The sequence below is a fragment of the Amblyraja radiata genome, chromosome 9 (assembly GCF_010909765.2).
Source record: "Amblyraja radiata isolate CabotCenter1 chromosome 9, sAmbRad1.1.pri, whole genome shotgun sequence".
In the NCBI taxonomy this organism is placed as follows: Eukaryota; Metazoa; Chordata; class Chondrichthyes; order Rajiformes; family Rajidae; genus Amblyraja; species Amblyraja radiata.
The window spans coordinates 59,120,501-59,137,671 of NC_045964.1; positions in this window are offsets into that span (position 1 = coordinate 59,120,501).

Sequence of the window (17,171 nt, forward strand, 5' to 3'; positions counted from 1 at the left end):
CTACACAGTTTCTTAGACTCAGTCCAATGTCTGCAATGGGGTAGAGGTGAATCGGACAGTATCCTCGTTTGTGGAAAGTCTGATAACAGAGGGGAAGAAGCTGTTCCTAAGTCTGGTGGTGCGTGCTTTCAAGCTTCTGTACCTTCTGCTGGTCGGGAGCGGGGAGAAGAAGGAATGACCGGGGTGGGACCAGTCTTTGTTTATGTTGGCTGCTTTTCCAAGGCAGCATGAAGTGTAGATGGAGTCAGTGGAGGGGAGTCTGGTCTATAGACTTTCTACTACAGACTTTACACTGCTGTGGTTGCTCCAGATACTTTATAGCCCTGTCCCACGGTACGAGTTCATTCCAAGAGCTCTCCCGAGTTTGCCCTGATTCGAACTCGGAGATTTACGGTAATGGCCACTCGTCGGTACTCGGGGCTCTCGTGGACATTTTTCAACATGTTGAAAAATCCTCACGAGTCTTCCCGTGCTTACCTGCCATTAGCGAGTCTTCCCGAGTGCCTGCCGTTAACGTTACGAGCCGCTAAGTGACGTCCCCGAGCTCCGACGTACCCGCTACGTTAATTTTCCGTGCTTACCATGAGTTTGATTTTTTTTTAAACTCTGGAGAGCTCTTGGAATGAACTCGTACAGTGGGACAGGGCTTTAAGTTTTAAATGTGACCATAGAACACAGTACAGCAAAGGAACAAGCCCTTTGAACCAAACATGATACCAAGTTGAACTAATTTAATCTGCCCGCACTGTTGTGGTCTAGTTTACTTAGAACAACTGATGAGTTATTGTATATTTGGTTTTATGTTTGTATTTAATGTGCCTGTGAAGCTGCAGCAAGTAAATATTTGACTGCTCCAGTTTATATCCGGTCGGTCCCTGTGATAAATAAAAGGCTCTTAACTTGACTATTAAGCCAGGAGAAGTCGGGAAGTGAGCCTTGTGAGTGTGTCCATTCCTGATTAAAAATATATTTAGTTGCAGCCTGGGCAAACATTTATATATTTATTTTATTTCCAAAATTAAACTTTATTCAGAATAAAAAATATATACAAAACAAGATGGGCCAGCACAGTGGTAAACTTACTGCCTCACGGTGCCAGAGACCCAGGTTTGATCCTGACGACGGGTGCTGTCTGTATGGAGTTTGCACGTTCTCCCTGGGATACTGTGGGTTTTCTGCGGGTGCTCCAGTTTCCTCCCACATTCCAAAGACGTACAGGTTTGTAGGTTAGTTGGCTTCAGTAAAATTGTAATTTGTCCCTAGTGTGTAGGATAGTGATAACGTACGGGGTGATCGCTGGTCGGCGCAGACTCGATGAGCCGAAGGGCCTGTTTCCGCGCTGTATCTCTAAAGTCACAAGAACAGAGCAAAAACTCTTCTGACATTCTCAGCGTCGATACTATCATTCGTGACGTATTCAGCAGTGTTCACACTATCCTTAAACCAAGCACCTTTGCCCTTCACTTTATGTCTAGACTTAAAACCTATTTCTACTCACAAGCGTTTTTTGAGGTCCTCTGAGGGAGCGCTGTCTGTATGTATTTATGGATGTTTGTTAGATCTATGTGCCATTGTATGTAGCACATTAGTACCTACACTGATGTAAAGTACGTTGGTCAACGAGAGTTGTTTTTAAATGTGCTATAGAAATAAAATTGACTTGACTTGTTCGATGGGCATCCCCACTGGACCGTGCCTCTCGATGTCTCGCAGCAGAAGGACCCAGATTATCTGTGGGTCAGTGGGTAGCTCATCGCTCTCACTCCACCCCCAACTTTGGGTGAGGGAGGTCATGAGTTCAAATCCCATCCTTGGAGCAGCACCAACAAACCCAGGCTGACGGTGACATGCAGAAGTGAAGAGTGCCCCCCCCTGAGGGTACAATGCTGCACTGCACCAGGTCTGAGCCAAGAGTGTTTTATTGTCTTCTAGACCAAGTGCAGCTCTCCCAACGCTAGATTCCACCACTCACCCGTTCCCCCAACGCAAGCTGCTCCTCCTCTTCACCCTTCCTCTTCAATCTCTAGGGAGGGAGGGAGGGGTGGTAGAGAGGTAGGGAGGGAGGGAGGAGTGGTAGAGAGGGAAGGGGGGGGTAGAGAGGGAGGGGGCAGGGAGGGATATAGAGGGGGTAGGGAGGGAGGGGGAGGGGATAGAGAGGAGGGGGAGGGTAGGGGGAGAGGGTGGATTGTGGCAGAGAGGAAGGGGTGTAGAGAGAGGGAGGGAGTTAGAGGGAGGGGGTAGAGTGGGAGGGGGGCAGAGAGGGTGGGAGTGAGGGTAGATAGGGAGGGGGCATTTCCCTCCACCTCTCCCCATCTCCCTCCACCCCTCCCCATCTCCCCCCCACCAAACCTCCCCAACCCCCATAGCCCTCTACCACCCCACTCCCGGCCCCATCTCCCTCCTCATCCTCCCCTCACTCCCATTCCCTGCCCCAGGACCTTCCCAGGTGGTAAAGCAGCGGCAGGGCCTGGAACTCCCTCCCTCCCGGAGTGTCCCGTCCTGCCGTGCGAGTGCATAGTGACATCACATGTTTATTTTCCGAAATGGGTGAGTTTTCGTGCTGTTTTTAAAACTTTAAACGATTATTAAGTTTGGAAATATAGGCGGGAATGCGCCGGGAAGAAGTTTATCGCCGCAACGGGAAAAATGTGTGCAGGATATGTGAAAATGGGATGGCTGTGGCCTAGCATTTGGAAGAAGATAGGAAAAGTAGATTGACACATCGTTGGCACAAACACAAACAATTGGAAGAGTTTTAGTATTATAGAGATGTCCCAGATAGAACAATTAAATTCTCACTTGCGGCAGCACAACAGAATATGTAAAAGCGTTTAATTATCACAAAGTGCTGGAATAAACGTGTCGACACTAGGAACTGCAGATGCTGATTTACAAAAAAAATGATGCAAAGTGCTGGAGTAACTCGTGGACACAAGAAATTGCACATGCTGATTTACGATATAAAGATGCAAATTGCTGGAGTAATTCAGCAGGTCCTGACCTGAAATATCACCTATCCATGTTCTCCATAGATACTGCCTGACTTGCTGAGTGACTCCAGCATTTTGTGGGGGTTTTTGTGCATCAGTGTCTACAGTTCATTTTGACTGCATTTACTTGTCATTTGTAACAGGAATGGAACAAATACATTCTTCCTTAGTTTACTTTCGTTTATAGTCACATGTACCGGGATACAATGAAAAGCTTTGTTTAGTTTAGAGATACAGCTTGGAAACAAGCCCTTTAGCTCACTGAGTCCACGCTGACCATCGATCACCTGTTCACATTAGTTCTATGTTATCCCACGTTCTCATCCAGTCCATACACACTAGGGGGGAATTTACAGAAGCCAATTCACCTACAAACCTGCACACCTTTGGGATGTGGGAGGACATGGAAAACTTGGAGGTAACCCATATGGTTACAGGGAGAACGTGCAAAGTCAAGTTTATTCGTCGCATGCGCATACGAGATGTGCAGTGAAATGAAAAGTGGCAATGCTCGCGGATTGTGCAAAAAAACTCTGTACACAGACAGAAGTGAAGAGTGCCCCCCCTGAGGGTACAGTGCTGCACTGCACCAGGTCTGAGCCAAGAGTGTTTTATTGTCTTCTAGACCAAGTGCAGCTCTCCCAACGCTAGATTCCACCACTCACCCGTTTCCCCAACGCAAGCTGCTCCTCCTCTTCACCCTTCCTCTTCAATCTCTAGGGAGGGAGGGAGGAGTGGTAGAGAGGGAAGGGGGGGGGGTAGAGAGGGAGGGGGCAGGGAGGGATATAGAGGGGGTAAGGAGGGAGGGGGAGGGGGTGGATTGTGGCAGAGAGGAAGGGGTGTAGAGAGAGAGAGAGGGAGGGGGTTAGAGGGAGGGGGTAGAGTGGGAGGGGGGCAGAGAGGGTGGGAGTGAGGGTAGATAGGGAGGGGGCATTTCCCTCCTCCACCTCTCCCCATCTCCCTCCACCCCTCCCCATCTCCCCCCCACCAAACCTCCCCAACCCCCATAGCCCTCTACCACCCCACTCCCGGCCCCATCTCCCTCCTCATCCTCCCCTCACTCCCATTCCCTGCCCCAGGACCTTCCCAGGTGGTAAAGCAGCGGCAGGGCCTGGAACTCTGCCTGGTTGTCGTACTCGGCCTGGCCCTGGCTGTAGGGTGTCCCTCCCTCCCGGAGTGTCCCGTCCTGCCGTGCGAGTGCATAGTGACGTCACATGTTTATTTTCCGAAATGGGTGAGATTTCGTGCTGTTTTTAAAACTTTAAACGATTATTAAGTTTGGAAATATAGGCGGGAATGCGCCGGGAAGAAGTTTATCGCCGCAACGGGAAAAATGTATGCAGGATATGTGAAAATGGGATGGCTGTGGCCTAGCGTTTGGAAGAAGATAGGAAAAGTAGATTGACACATCGTTGGCACAAACACAAACAATTGGAAGAGTTTTAGTATTATAGAGATGTCCCAGATAGAACAATTAAATTCTCACTTGCGGCAGCACAACAGAATATGTAAAAGCGTTTAATTATCACAAAGTGCTGGAATAAACGTGTCGACACTAGGAACTGCAGATGCTGATTTACAAAAAAAATGATGCAAGTGCTGGAGTAACTCGTGGACACAAGAAATTGCACATGCTGATTTACGATATAAAGATGCAAATTGCTGGAGTAATTCAGCAGGTCCTGACCTGAAATATCACCTATCCATGTTCTCCATAGATGCTGCCTGACTTGCTGAGTGACTCCAGCATTTTGTGGGGGTTTTTGTGCACCAGTATCTACAGTTCATTTTGACTGCATTTACTTGTCATTTGTAACAGGAATGGAACAAATACATTCTTCCTTAGTTTACCTTCGTTTATAGTCACATGTACCGGGATACAGTGAAAAGCTTTGTTTAGTTTAGAGATACAGCTTGGAAACAAGCCCTTTAGCTCACTGAGTCCACGCTGACCATCGATCACCTGTTCACATTAGTTCTATGTTATCCCACGTTCTCATCCAGTCCATACACACTAGGGGGGAATTTACAGAAGCCAATTCACCTACAAACCTGCACACCTTTGGGATGTGGGAGGACATGGAAAACTTGGAGGTAACCCATATGGTTACAGGGAGAACGTGCAAAGTCAAATTTATTCGTCGCATGCGCATACGAGATGTGCAGTGAAATGAAAAGTGGCAATGCTCGCGGATTGTGCAAAAAAACTCTGCACACAGACAGAACCCGAGGTCAGGATCGAACCGGAGTCTCGATGCCCCGAAAGCAGTGGACAACCCTCAACCGCTTGAGGACAGGCATCGGACGCCATGGAGTAGCGATGAAGAGGAGGGGCCTCGTGGACAGCGCCTCCTGCGAGTGTGGGGACCCAACACAGACAGTGGAGCACATAGTCACCGGTTGCCCCACACCGGCCACCGAATGGTGAACCAGGTCTGATTGACCTGGACGATGACACGTTGGCCTGGCTCGCCTCAACGAAGCTGCAGGTCTAAAAGACATACGACAGAAGAAGAAGAAGGCAGCAGCTCCACCAGTTGTGCCAATGTGCTGTTGTTTAACAGTCCTCTTCTCTCAATATTCCGTGAGCTTATCTTGAAGGACAAAGAAGTTCTCTCCAGTATCGTGGTCAACATTCCACCCTTCCAGAAGTTGTTGTTTGTGACTCTTCTTCTGACTGAAAGAAGGTTCTCGACCCGAAACGTCACCCATTGCTTCTCTCCAGAGATGCTGCCGGTCCCGCTGATTTACTCCTGCATTTTGTGTCTATCTCCAATCATCTTGGCTCCGCTCTGGGAGTAGGAGTGGGGGGGGGGGGGGGGGGGGGAGGGGGGCGGTTCCGGATCCGCAACGGCCGTGAGCCCCAGGCCGAGCTCGGCGATCGTTTGCCTGCTTCTGCTGCTGTTGCTGGTGAGACGTTGCGTCGCGCCAGGGTCTTGGGCCAGCCCACTTTGGCCGGCAGTTACGCGACAGGCCGGTGGTGCGCGAAGATTTCGTGCAGGTCAAAGTCCACACTCCTCCACGCCACTCCATGCGCCCGTCCCGCGCTACCCACACGCTACCAGTTCGCGTAAATGGTGCGCGAATGACGGCCAAGTAGGACAGGCCCTTAATACTGCTCCTGGAACTTATGAACCTCCCCTACCCAGCTTTTCATCATGTGGTTACAGTTTCCATGCTCTAATGCTCGTTGTGGAAGTGACTGTCTCCTGATATCCCTTTATTATGACCATGGCAGGTGAATGAGTTCTAATTTTAGATCACTTCAGAAAGAACCCAGAGCTGAAGTTAGACATTGGAGTCTAGATATAGTTTAAATCCCCAGAGCCTTTTATCAGAGAAGTCAACACTTCACAGGCTCAGAGGCTTCAGCTGTGATTAATTATGTATAAATGCTTCCTGCATTAGATATTGGAACTTGGGTATAGTGACGGTAAAATATTTTGGTTTGGTTTCCCCTGAGTGTAGGTGGAGCAGATCACATTTTATGATGATCTCTTACTTATTTTTTCTTCAGTTATATATTGGGTTCAGTTGAATGCATTGGGCTGATACTTAACGGGGGAATAGAAACATAGAAAATAGTGTGCTATTCGAACCAGCACCGCCATTCAATATGATCATGGCTGATCATCCAAAATCAGTACCCCGTTCCTATTTTCCACCCATATCCCTTGATTCCATTAGCCCTAAGAGCTATATCTAACTCTCTCTTGAATACATCCAGTGAATTGGCCTCCACTGCCTTCTGTGGCAGAGAGTTCCACAGATTCACAACTCTCTGGGTGAAAATGGTTTTCCTCATCTCAGTCCTGAATGGCCTGCCTCTTATTCTTACACTGTGATCCCTGTTTCTGGACTCACCCGATATGGGGGACATTTTTCCTGCATCTAGCCTGTCCAATCACTTAATTGCAGCTGGCAGTCTCGCCAAACCAAGCAGACTCCGGAGGATAGATGAGGTGGAGGCTCTGAGACTGCTCCACTTATAGGGCTTATTGGAAATGGGGCTATAGTCACAGGATCTATGAGTCTGTAATTTTGGTCTGAGAGTCATAGAGCCTTACAACACAGAGACAGGCCCTTCGGCCCAACTTGACCATGCTGACCCATGCTAAGCTAGTCCCATTTCCCTGCATTTGGCCCATGTCCATCTAAACCTTTCCTATCCAAATAGCAAGTACAGATGCCAGGGGTTATGGGGAGAAGGCAGGAGAATCTGGTGAGGAGGGAGAATAGACTTGATGGGCCGAATGGCCTAATTCTACTCCTATTCCTTGTGACATTATGACCTGTACAAGTGTCTTTTCAATGTTATGACAGTACCAGACTCAACTACCACCTCTGGCAGCTCATTCCATACCCACCACTCTCTGAGTGAAAACATTGTCCCTCAGGTTCCTTTTAAATCTATCACTTTAACATAGAAACATAGAAAATAGGTGCAGGAGTAGGCCATTCGGCCCTTCGAGCCTGCACCGCCATTCAATATGATCATGGCTGATCATCCAACTCAGTATCCCGTACCAGCCTTCTCTCCATACCCTCTGATCCCCTTAGCCACAAGGGCCACATACAACTCCCTCTTAAATATAGCCAATGAACTGGCCTCAACTACCCTCTGTGGCAGAGAGTTCCAGAGATTCACCACTCTCTGTGTGAAAAAAGTTTTTCTCATCTCGGTTTTAAAGGATTTCCCCCTTATCCTTAAGCTGTGACCCCTTGTCCTGGACTTACCCAACATCGGTAACAATCTTCCTGCATCTAGCCTGTCCAACCCCTTAAGAATTTTGTAAGTTTCTATAAGATCCCCTCTCAATCTCCTAAATTCTAGAGAGTATAAACCAAGTCTATCCAGTCTTTCTTCATAAGACAGTCCTGACATCCCAGGAATCAGTCTGGTGAACCTTCTCTGCACTCCCTCTATGGCAATAATGTCCTTCCTCAGATTTGGAGACCAAAACTGTACGCAATACTCCAGGTGTGGTCTCACCAAGACCCTGTACAACTGCAGTAGAACCTCCCTGCTCCTATACTCAAATCCTTTTGCTATGAAAGCTAACATATCATTCGCTTTCTTCACTGCCTGCTGCACCTGCATGCCTACTTTCAATGACTGGTGTACCATGACACCCAGGTCTCGCTGCATCTCCCCTTTTCCTAATCAGCCACCATTTAGATAATAGTCTGCTTTCCTGTTTTTGCCACCAAAATGGATAACCTCACATTTATCCACATTATACTGCATCTGCCAAACATTTGCCCACTCACCCAGCCTATCCAAGTCACCTTGCAGTCTCCTAGAATCCTCCTCACAGCTGACACTGCCCCCCAGCTTAGTGTCATCCGCAAACTTGGAGATATTGCCTTCAATTCCCTCATCCAGATCATTAATATATATTGTAAATAGCTGGGGTCCCAGCACTGAGCCTTGCGGTACCCCACTAGTCACTGCCCGCCATTGTGAAAAGGACCCGTTTACTCCTACTCTTTGCTTCCTGTTTGCCAGCCAGTTCTCTATCCACATCAATACTGAACCCCCAATGCCGTGTGCTTTAAGTTTGTATACTAATCTCTTATGTGGGACCTTGTCGAAAGTCCAGAAACTCCACATCCACTGGTTCTCCCCTATCCACGCTACTAGTTACATCCTCGAAAAATTCCATAAGATTCGTCAGACATGATTTACCTTTCGTAAATCCATGCTGACTTTGTCCAATGATTTCACCACTTTCCAAATGTGCTGCTATCCCATCTTTAATAACTGACTCTAGCAGTTTCCCCACTACCGATGTTAGACTAACTGGTCTGTAATTCCCCGTTTTCTCTCTCCCTCCCTTCTTAAAAAGTGGGGTTACGTTTGCTACCCGCCAATCCTCAGGAACTACTCCAGAATCTAAAGAGTTTTGAAAGATTATTACCAATGCATCCACTATTTCTGGAGCTACTTCCTTAAGTACTCTGGTCTGCTTATGTCCGCTGATTCTTGATGCTTCTACTCTGGTGAAATACTCTCTGTGCATTTTCCCCAGAATAGTAGCATCAAGGATCACCGGATATAAAATCTTCTACTCCAACACTCCAAAGACTTGGATTCTCCCCATGGATTCACCCTATGGATTCTCCCCGTTCACTCTATGGATTTTCCTCATGATTTTATACACCTCGATAAGATCACCTCTCAGCCTCCTGTGTTCCAAGGAATAAAGTCCTAGACTGCCCAACCACTCTCTATAGCTCAGGCCCTCAAGTCCTGGTGACCTCCTTGTACAAAAGTGAGGTTGATAGATATTTTGATATTCCTGGATGTGGGATTAAGACGCAAATTGTAGATAATGTGTAGGATTGAACTTGGGTTAAAGGTGCAGACGAGGGTGTAGTACGTCAGGGGGAATATAGAAGTGAGCGGCACAGTGGCGCAGCAGTAGAGTTGTTGCCTTGTAGCACCAGGGACCCGGGTTCGATCCTGACTACGGGCGCTGTCTGTACAGATTTTGTACGTTATCCCCGTGACCTCGTGGGTTTTCTCTGAGATCTTCGGCTTCTTCCCACAGTAAATAGACGCACAGGTTGGGAGGTTAATAGGGTTGGTAAAAGTATAAATTGTGTCTGGTGTGTGTAGGATAGTGACCTGCGTGGGTTATCTCCGGGATCGTCGGTTTTATCCCGCACTTCAAAGATGTGCAGGTTTTTAGGTTAATTGGCTTGGTAAAATTGTAAATTGTCCCCATTGTTTGTAGGATAGTGTTAGTGTGTGGGGATCGCTGGTCAGCACGGACTCGATGGGCTGAAGGTCCTGATTCCTCGCTGTATCGCTAAAACCAAACTCAACTAAACTAAACTAAACTAAACTAGGGGTGCAGGAGGCTCATTACTTATTCATGGTTCTATTTATAAGAGTGCTGGGAAATTATATTTCTTATGTGTGGGAAGGAACTGCAGATGCTGGTTTACACTGAAGATAGAAACAAAATGCTGGAGTCACTCAGCGGGACTGGCAGCATCTCTGGATAGAAGGAATTACTTAGATTGCCTTTAAAATAGTTTTAGTTTAGTTTATGACCTGTATAAACAGCAAAAAGCTTTTTATTGTGGGCAAACCAGTAAGTGGAAAGACTATACATGATTACAATAGAGTTGTCCACAGTGTATAGATACATGATCATAATCTTATCAGCCACATACTGTAAAAATGCTGGAGCTCCTGTTTTACTCGAAAGTACTTCCGATTCACCTCTACCCCATTGCGGATAGTAGATCTTGTCGATGGAACTGGTGCCCTACAATGGTGAGAACTCTATTCTGCACTCTGTATCTTTGCTCTACCTATTGTACTTCAGTTTGACCTGATTGTCTTTATGTGTGGTACGCCTCATTTGTTTGGTTTCTTTCCTGCCCATGGACCTGTCCAAGTGTATTTTAAGGGGCCTGTCCCACTTGCCGATTTTTTTCGGCGACTACTGGCGTCATATCAGTGTCGCCAAAAGATATTGAACATTTCATAATCCAGCTGCGACAAAAAAAAGACAGTAGACAATAGGTGCAGGAGTAGGCCATTTCGCCCTTCGAGCCAGCACCGCCATTCAATGTGATCATGGCTGATCATCCCCAATCAGTACCCCGTTCCTGCCTTCTCCCCATAATCCCCTGACTCCGCTATTTTTAAGAGCCCTATCTAGCTGTCTCTTGAAAGCATCCAGAGAACCTGCCTACACCGCCCCCTGAGGCAGAGAATTCCACAGACTCACCACTCTCTGTGAGAAAAAGTGTTTCCTCGTCTCCGTTCTAAATGGCTTACTCCTTATTCTTAAACTGTGGCCCCTGGTTCTGGACTCCCCCAACATCGGGACCATGTTTCCTGCCTCTAGTGTGTCCAAGCCCTTAACAATCTTATATGTTTCAATGAGATAACCTCTCATCCTTCTAAACTCCAGAGTGTACAAGCCCAGCTGCTCCATTCTCTCAGCATTTGACAGTCCCGCCATCTTGGGAAATAACCTTGTAAACCTACGCTGCACTCCCTCAATAGCAAGAATGTCCTTCCTCAAATTAGGGGACCAAAACTGCACACAATACTCCAGGTGTGGTCTCACTAGGGCTCTGTACAACTGCAGAAGGACCTCTTTGCTCCTATATTCGATTCCTCTTGTTATAAAGGCCAACATGCCATTCGCTTTCTTCACTGCCTGCTGTACCTGCATGCTTACTTTCATAGACTGATGTACAAGGACCCCCAGATATTGTTGTACTTCCCCTTTTCCCAACTTGATGACATTTATATAGTAATCTGCCTTCCTGTTTTTGCTACCAAAGTGGATAACCTCACATTTATCCGCATTAAACTTCATCTGCAATGCATCTTCCCGCTTCCCCAACCTGTCCAAGTCACCCTGCATTCTCATATCATCATCCTTACAGTTCACACTGCCACCCAGCTTTGTGTCATCTGCAAATTTGCTAATGTTACTTTGAATCCCTTCATCCAAATCATTGATGTATATTGTAAATAGCTGCAGTCCCAGCACCGAGCCTTGCGGTACCCCACTAGTCACTGCCTGCCATTCTGAAAGGGACCCGTTAATCCTTACTCTTTGTTTCCTGCCTGCCAACCACTTCTCTATCCATGTCAGCACTCTACCCCCAATACGATGTGCCCTAATTTTGCCCACTAATCTCCTATGTGGGACCTTTTCCAAAATGTTGCGACACCTGAAAAAGCACCGCACGTCAATACGTCATCACGCCGCGTCACACCGCAAATTTTTCAGTGACCTGATACATCAGTCAATGATGCCGGCAGTCGCCGGAAAAATTGCCCTTAAATGCTCCCTGCCTCAACTACCTCCTCTCGCAGCTCGTTCCACAGACCCACCACCCTCTGAGTGAAAATGTTGCCTCTTAGCATCATCATCATCGTTGAAAACATCAACGGGCACGGTGCCTTACAATGCTATGTACAGGGCCTGTCCCACTTGGGCGTCATTTGCGCGTAATTTACGCGACATCCTAAAAATTGGTTGGCGCGTGGTGAGGCGTGGTGGCGTATGCAGTGACACGCGGTAACGCGCGGTGCCCCAGGATTTTAGGATGCTCAAAATCCCCGCGCGCCACCTGCGTGACGTATCCCTTGCGCCCGCTGACGTACTGATGGCGTACGCTGACCTACTGACGGCGTACGTATAGCACGTGGTGAAGCATGGTTACACGGTGGACGCACAAACATTGCCTATGTTAATTTATTGTGCGTCAATGTCCGTAACCATGCGCCGGCCGTACGCTGTCGGCGCGCCATTTGCGCGCCACACCACGTGACCACCCGGGTATAAAGCACACGTAATTTTGCAACATTTTCACAGGGAAAATCCTTGCCACGGAGATCGGACTAAGTATGAACAACATCGCAAATGGCTCCCAAAAGAAGCAGGGCCCTCAACAGCACTTAGGCGCGTGTCTGTCGTACTGCTAGACTGATTTGCGCGTGACTGTTGCGTGTCAGTCACTACCGGCCTGTCACGTAAATGACGCACAAATAACGCCCAAGTGGGACAGGCCCTTACAACAGTGATCTCAACCTCTACTGAAGTGTGGATGGACCGTTGGCTCGCTAGGAGCTCATCCACGCTTTGACAGGTCTTGTTTTTGGTCCTGCTGGGGGTCCACAGCCCCCTCCTCACCTGGCAAACCAGGTGGGGGAGACGGTTTAGTCGCTGACTATCCGGCCATGGAGCAGGTAGCACGGGATTACATGGTACCCGTGGCGTTGGGAACTCCACGCGACCCGACCTTGCCCCTCAGGTTCCTATTAAATCTTGCCCCTCTTACCTTAATATGTACCTTAATGTCTCAGCACCTTAATATATAGGATCAATTTTTAGACAATAGTGTACCGTTCACATTGGCATCCCTTTAAGGATTGCTTCATGTTGTAAATAGCTCGTTCTAAGCTTCCCCCCAATCTCGTTTCAGTCAAAAATCACTGAGTCAAGCACTTGCACATCTAAACTTTATTTTGACAAAACACAATTACAGCTCAACTACTGTACCTAACCACTGCGGGTTCGATCCTCGTATCTGCCTGATCAAGCCCTCTAGGCCTCGCTCAAACAGAGACACTCCAGAAACCCAACAATACAGTGGCTAACACAATTTTATTCCAATTCCTGTGGAATTCCCAGCTGTTTAAATTTAAGCAATCAATTTCTATATTTTGTCAATTTTATCATAAATCAAATTAAGAATGCCAATTCCAGGGACAATTTCTTTCCACCTTGATTATAAAAGCCGCTTTACCATTAAGGGTTAACAATTTAGATTCATCAGTTAAATACGTCGACTGATATCTCCACCCATTCAAGTCTCTCTTTCGAATTCACTAAATTTCTCCTCCAGTACTTCTTCCTTAGTATGTTGGCTCAGCTCTCAGTCTAGGGCTTCTCTATTATACTAGCTTCTTAACCACTGAGTAATTTCCTAGTCTGGTCTCTTAAAGGGAAGTCCTGCTGTTCACAGTTCCTCGTTTGACCATTTCCAATTCCACCTCTCATTTTCCCTAAATAATTTCCATACTACCATATCTTCTCAAGTTCCATCCTTCCTGTTGTTCTCTGAATAATCTTTCCCATCTTTGGATGCCTGTCTGGGGATGAGACAATAACAATATCAATTAATAATCAAACTCCAAATATTCCTGAGCCAAATCTCACAAGTCAGTTCCAAATCTCACAATTTTAAAGTCCCTCTAATTCATTACCATACAATTTCGAGACCGAATCCAAAATGTTATTAATTTATTTCTAATAATCATAATTTAGACGCAAAATAAGTGTTTTACCCCAAACCATAGAGGAATGTCTTTTTATTCAAATTCAGTTCTTTGAAGTGGAGCTTACTACAATAGTCGTTATAGGTTGTCGGTGTTGTTTCTTTAGGGTAGATTAGATAGTGTCCTTTATTTTCCTTCCTTTTCTGGCTTCAAAAGCTGGATGATGTTAAAGTTGGGCACTAGGGTAGGTCTTCTTCTTTCTCTTCTTCATTCCTGATGTCAGTTTCAAGGGAGTAGGGATACTGAGGAGCAGCTTTCTCTCTCCATTGGCCTTCCCAGATTTGTCTTAAAGGGGCAGGACAGTATCATTTCCTCCTGCTTGTTGATTCCTATTTTTGGGGAGCTACATTACCTGTGCTGTCCTCTGCCCATTCTCAAGGGGTCTGTATATTCTTTACCTAACTCCCCAGATAGTATGTTGTCGATCATACTGTCCTACAGGCACAAACTCAGTAACAAGTTAGTATAATAGCTCATTTCCCCACTCCTGTACCTCCTGTACAATACGTTTATTTATTTTCTCTCCAGTGCCATTTCCTCTCCTTAGTTCCCAATCTTTCTCACACCAGCTACTCTGTTTCCCTTTCGTAGTCCTTTCTACACTGAGGGTTATCGATAATTAGATTCTTTGTGTCTCCTTCTAGGATTTGGAAGGGGGTGACGTTCTTTCTGGTTTTTAATGCTGTTTCGGGCCATGTGAGGACGTTTTTAGATTTAATAGATGGTATTTAACTGGCAGGTTAGGGCTAAAGAAATGGGTTTGATGGCCAAATTGTCCCTGCCCCCGATCTCCTTGCCAGTGGCCTCGTCCTCTACCTTCAGGGTCCCAAGTGTCCCGGGACCTTCTCAGAATCCACTGGTTTCTGAAACCCCGTGGCCCTCTTCTTTGCCCCCTTCCTTCTCGGTAATACTCCCTCACAGGACACGACCGACTCCAATGTCCCAATTCCCCACAGTTGTAGCACTGATCAGGCCTGACCGCTCTATAACCTCTCCAGCCAAACCGAGGAAAGGTCTCTCGGGATGGCAGGTCTATCCAAGCTTGGAGATCTTCCTCCTCCTTGTCTTCCTCCATAGTTATTTCCCTCTTTTGAATCTTTAATATAGGTCTCTGAGCTGCCGTCGGACCAGGCTGCATTAAAGTGTGAACGTCTGTGGCCAGGGGAACATTTACACCTAATGCGGGACTTAATACCAAAGGTGGAGTAGGCAGCGTTCTACAAACGAACGGCCGACGGGGAATCCATTCTATCCACCCACTCCCATCCAGGGGTGGAAATCCCAGGGGGGGACAGGGGGGACTCGCCCCCCCCCCTGTTTTGAGAGGTGGGGGACGATCCCCCCCCCCCCCATTTTTTGTAATCTGGATTTTAAAACCCAGTGCAATCTCCGCTTTCCGCGAGACAGTGGGAGTGGGACTGATAATCGAGAGAGCCGATTGGACGAGAGAGACATCAGTCAGCAGGCAATGGGGGGGGGGGGGAGACCATGATGATGCAGCGCAATGATTGGAGGAGGGAGGTGTCGGTCAGAGGCGGATGTAGGGGGGTGGGACTGAGGATAGAGCGCAGTGATTGGAGGAGGGAGACGTCCGTGGAGCAAAGATCATAGAGCGGAGCTTGAATTGTATGACCAGGTCATAGGGTCACAAGCGAAAAACACTCTCGGCAGCCCTGTGACACAGACCTGCGCCTCATCCGCAGCCAGCATCGATCCCGGGTCTCCGGCGCTGCAATCGCTGCCGAACCGCCACTGGACCATCCCCGTCCCCACCCGAATGCCCACCCCCACGCCCGGGGGTGGCCAGAGACGTCGGGAGTAGCGCTAAATCCAGCTCAACTCTGCCTGTCCCGCCAGGTTAACCCACAGCCCTGCCTGGACTTACGGGAAGGACGGCCCAGGCTTACGTCCAGCGCGGAGAAGCAACGCTAAATCCAGCTCAACTCTGCCTGTTAACCCACCAGCCCTACCTGGACTTACGGGAGCGACGGCCCAGGTTTACAGCCAACATGGAGAAGCAGCGCTAGCGCCATGCCTCCGGACTGGTGTCCCAACAGTCCAGGCAGGGCTGTAGGTTAACCCGGCGAGACAGGCAGAGTCTATCTTTCTGTCTGCAAGATTATTCTATTGGTACAGCCTCCGACTAGTCCACTGCATGAAGCCTCAAGGCTCACGTGTGAAGTGGATGAAAACCTTGCAAACTAAGTCATCCCTTCAAAGGACTACAAGATTCTGATTTCTTACATTCAATAACAGGCATAGAGTGTATTAAAAATCTGTGTTCAACCACAATGAGACACACCTTCAGCACTTTGTGATCGGCTCAAGATCCCATCATCTGCAGTTTCTTGTGTCTCCATTGACTTTGGTATTGATTTTGTAGAAACAAGGAACTGCAGATGCTGGATTGCAAAATAAAAGACACAAAGTGCTGGAGTAACTCGGCGGGTCAGGCAACACCCCTTGAGAACATGGATAGGTTCTGTTTTTTGAAGGGGGGGAGGTCCAAAAGCGTTCGACTAGCTCCGATGTTCGACTAGTCCCGACCTGGGGTAGATCGCCTGGCGCGGGGGAGCTGCGATTCACCCCCGATGCAGGAGCTTGATTGCCCCGATGAGAAAGGCCAGCCGCTGGCTGCAGGGGTAAGATCATCCCGTCAACGGAAGGCTCGAGGTCCCCGACCGCTGGAGGACAAAGAAGGGAAGAGATTGAACTTTCTTTCGCCTTCCATCACAGTGAGGAATGTGGATGAGTCACTGTGGTGGATGTTCAAGTTAAAATGTATTTTGTGTGTTCTGTTGCTTTTTATTGGTATGACTGGATGGCAAATGAAATTCCTTGTATGTTGCAAAACATACTTGGCTAATAAAATATGATTATGATTATGAAGTGATGTTTTGGGTTGGGGTCCTTTTTCAGACTGATTGTCAAGAGGGGAGAAGTAAGTTGAGAGAGAGGAGGGGCAGGGCAAAGGGTTGCAGGTAATACAGGTGAATATACTGTAGGTGAGGGGGTGTTTTGGATGGGACAGGTGTTTTGGATGGGACAGATAAACAGGTGTGAGAGCAAAGGATTGGAGTTAAGAATTGTGAAGCTAGAGGAAGGAATGTGGGTGGGAAGGGATGGGGAGGGAAAATGAAGGTACATGTCCAGGTGGGGTACAGGGGTGGTGGGGGGTTGGGGGATTATTAGAGGCGATCTAAAATTGGAGAATTTAATGTTGGGTTGTAAGCTACACAAGTGAAATATGGAGGTGCTGTTCTCCCAGTTTGCATGTGGCCACACTCTGGCAATGGAGGAGGCCCAGATATCGGGTTTGATATTGTCAATTGTACCGTGATACAATGACAATGTTTTTT